This window comes from Scylla paramamosain, unplaced genomic scaffold (assembly GCF_035594125.1).
Source record: "Scylla paramamosain isolate STU-SP2022 unplaced genomic scaffold, ASM3559412v1 Contig17, whole genome shotgun sequence".
Lineage (NCBI taxonomy): Eukaryota > Metazoa > Arthropoda > Malacostraca > Decapoda > Portunidae > Scylla > Scylla paramamosain.
Genome location: NW_026973682.1, coordinates 175,604 through 180,000, shown reverse-complemented (window position 1 = coordinate 180,000; position 4,397 = coordinate 175,604).

Genomic DNA, 4,397 nt, shown 5'->3' with positions numbered 1-4,397 from the left:
TTCCCTTCTCTCCTGCTAGTGCAACTTCTCCTGTAAAAAAACGTAGAAATTTCACCTATGAGTGTAATGTAGATTCCATAAATTCCATGGCAAGTGTATTTTTCTGTATTCAATCTCACTATTTCCCTCAAAACCCTTAACAGCACGAGCCAGCAAACCACTGAGTCGAACTGACCAGTGACAACCAGATGATGAGTCGTGTTGCCAGCAACACTGTATCGTGTTTCCCATATCCAGGGGGAAACACAGAAACACATTACGGCAACAAATTTGGATTGTTGCTCAACTATTGAGCGACCTTTCAGATACATTGTTGTTGGATATTTATCAACAGTTCCGAAATATTTTTTGATTTGATGATCGTCTGTTGTGAGCAACAATGTATCTTGGTCAAGGACAAGGTTTTAATAATAAGACAATAAGTAGTTCACTCTCATTTGCTATAACTGTCGTTTAAATACACCACACTCACACACACACACACACACTCACACACAGGTAGGTGGTCAGCTGAATGGGCAGTTGGATTGGTGGGTGGGTGATCTGGTGTGTAGATGCGTGGGTGGATGGGTATGTGTGTGTGTAGGTGGATGGCTGAGTGGAGGGTGTGGGTGAGGTGCGGATGGTGGGTTTAGTGTAGACGAGTGGATGGGTGGGTGGATGGATGGAGAAGTGTTTGGGAGGATGAGTGTGAATGAGTAAGTTGTTGGAGGGTCAGTGGACAGTGGATGGATGGCTGGATGGATTAGTGGCTGCTGGTGTCTTATATCGAATATTTTGAAGAGGCTACAGTGAAAGTTATCGGCGCATTCAAGGATTTTCTTTTTCTTTTATAATTCTATAAATTGTTTCACAAATAGTTGTTTACCCAGGCAGGAAGCAACCATTCCGTAGCATCTCCAGCTCCTTAACCAATCCCGTAACATTGCTACTCCTTAGCGTGCCTCGTAACATTTCCATCCCCTTTTAAGATACCAGTAACATTCCAAACCCTTTAAATACAGCTCAGTACCGTTAACAACCTTTTAGCGTGCCCCGTAGCATTTCCACCCCCTTTTAAGATACCAGTAACATTCCAAACCCTTTAAATACAGCCCAGTACCTTTAATAACCTTTTAGCGTGCCCCGTAGCATTTCCACCCCCTTTTAAGATACCAGTAACATTCCAAACCCTTTAAATACAGCTCAGTACCTTTAATAACCTTTTAGCGGGACCCGTAACATTTCCACCCCTTAGCCTGACCCATGATGTTCCTCGCCCCGTAAGGTTCACCACTAAAAGGGCTCAAGGGGTCGCAAGATTAGGTTTCCAGTGCCCGGATTGACGGTGATCTGCCTGGATGTAACGTCATTAACGCACACTAATGGACTGGAAGCTGCGTATTACAACGTCTGCACTCAGAGGCCGACGCTCCATCTCCCCCGGTCTGCCTGTCTGTCTGTATGGGTCTGTGTTTGTCTTTGTTTGTCTTTGTTTGGTTCTATTCCTATCTAAGTTTGTTTCTGTGAGTGTGACTGCTTCTCTCTGTGTCTGTCTTCATGCCCCTGTTTCTGTTTTTGTTTTTGTCACTGTATATCTCTGTTTGTTTCTGTCACTGTCTCTTTTTGCCTGCTCGTTAGTTATTTTGTCTCTACGAGTATTTATATTTGTGTATCTCTGTCTAAATGTTGTGTCAGTCTGTTCGTCTGTACTTGAATACATCACTAGAACAAATTTGTTACAAAAAGAGCGATAGATTTTTGCTCTTTCTTTCCTACATTCCTAGTTCTGTTTCTCTCTTTCTGTGTGTGTGTGTGTGTGTGTGTGTGTGTGTGTGTGTGTGTGTGTGTGTGTTTACGTATTTACATGTTAACAGGATTGAGTCAAGCTCGTAATGTCCCGCTTTTTAATATCAAATGATCATACTTTTTCCTTTAAATTTATGTATATTGTTTGCACACACACACACACACACACACACACACACACACACACACACACACACACACACACACACACACACACGCTTTGAATGGAGCTAAAACATTTCCTTGCTCGCCCCAATTAGATCTAAAAAGTTCATTGAGTCATCAGCATTTCAACACTTCCTCCTTGTCCAGCAACATGCAGGAGCTTTGGTGTGTCATTACCTTCCTCTGTCCCCTCACTCGTGTCTCAAGTGTTGGCTGACTGACACACTGACGGCAGGTAGAGGCCAGTTGTCAGCGTCAGTCACCCCATAGCACTGTCCGTCTGTCTTACCTCCTAAAGTTGTGTGTTTTTCCTTTAGTTTCTGCATAGGAAAATTAGGTTAGAATAGGAGAAATTCATGCTGATGCTCGAGTCAATGATAGACGGGTGTTGTTTTCTTTAATTATTCAACTTTACTTCTGTTCTTTGTCAGTGTCACATCCTAAAGTTGGACTGTGTTTTCTTGGGTGTTTGTATAGGTAAAGTTAGATTATAGGGTAGAGGTAGTGGTAACTGATGGCTAAGTTAATGATAGACGGCTGTTGTTTTTCGTCATTTATCTTTCCTGTGTCCCACCTACTAAAGGTTATGTTTTTATTTAATATATATATATAGGGAACAAAATTTACTTGAAGAATAAAGGCAATACACAGTGAAGGCTGAATTAATGACAAACTGCAGATCTTTTAGTGAATTATTCAACTTCACTTGCGTGCCAATTTGTCTGTCTTCCCTTCTAAAAGTTGTATTACTTTGTGTTTGTTATCTGTATGGCAAATATAGCTCAAAGAATAAGAGAAATACACACAGACTGAATCAATACACGACAGATGTTCTCGTTAATTATTCAATGTCACTTCTGTTCTGCATTGTTTGTCTTCACCGCTAAACTTGTACTTTCTTTAGTATCTATATAGGAAGGAATGAGCTCAAAGAATAAAAGAAATAGAGGTGGTTGAATTAATGATAGCAGCTATTTCGTTAATTATTTAACCGTGCTTCTGTTTAAAAATTCCATTATTAATTTTTCTTTAGTATCTGTATAGGAATAATTTGCTCAAAGGATGAAAGAAGTTTACACTGATACCTGAATTAATGATGTACGACACCTGTTTTCGTTAATTTCAGCTGCATTTCTGTTCTACTGGTCCGTCTGCTTTCTCTCCTAAAAGTTATATTATTTTTTATTTAGTATTTGTATAAGGAAAATTATTCAAAGCAAAAATAAAAAAGACATTAATGACTGAATTAATGATAGACAGCAGATTTTTTCGTCAATTATTCAATCATATCACTATCGTTCTACTGTAACTGTCTCCTCTTCTAAAGTTGTACGATTTGAGTGTTTTGTTTTTTCTATAATGAACCGACTCACTGGTCCATTAGCGTCGCAATATCGAGATCATATGGTAACGCTTTCTGAACCCGCTAAAGATAAATACATAAATAAAATAAAATAAAATAAAACAATAGAAAATAAATAAAAATAACACTTTCCTGCAATTCTACGTATACAAAACATGGATAAATACGTTCTGATTTGCTCTCTTGGAATTGCTGACAATATAAAATACTAAAAAAAAAAAACACAATTACTGTAAATCAAATGCACTTTATGAAATTGGTTAAAACAGGATGTGACAAACAAACTCTGTTGCAATAACATATAGCAAATGGATGAATGCGTCGTAGAATGTTTTCCTACAATTACTCAAAACGCAAAACACTACAAATCAAAACAGAACACCCTTTAAACCAAATCTTCCGGTACTCTCATTCTTCTGCCTACAAGTCCATCCATCTCTTCATTTCTCTCAGTCCTCCCTCACTCTCCTTCCGCTGTTCAAGTAATCAGCCTTCCCACTGCCTCTGTCTGCAATCCCTCGCATCTCTCTGGCAATATTTTTTCCGTCTTATCACAGCTCTCACGGACGATACTCCTGCAAACTTCCTTCCTGCCTTCCTGCCTCCCCTCTCACCGCAACCCTTCCACCTTGGCCTTCATTTTCCCTCCCAGCTTATTCAGGTCATGTGTTTTTTTTTTCTTAAGCAAGAGTTCACTTTACCTCTCTCTCTCTCTCTCTCTCTCTCTCTCTCTCTCTCTCTCTCTCTCTCTCTCTCTCTCTCTCTCTCTCTCAATGGGGATCTTAGACATTGTTTCACCTACTATTTTTGTTTGTCTATCTATTTATTTTCTAACATTTTTGCACTACGGAAGTGTATATTATTATTATTATTATTATTATTATTATTATTATTATTATTATTATTATCATTATTATTTTCTATTGAAAATGTTTAATTCCTTTCAAATTTTTGCTACAATGTTTTCCTCTTATGATTTTTTATTTTATTTAATCATCACAATTAATTACACTTTTCTTATTTTATTAATTTATGTGCACTATATTTTTTCTTACTCTTCGTTTTCATTTTTTTTTTCCCT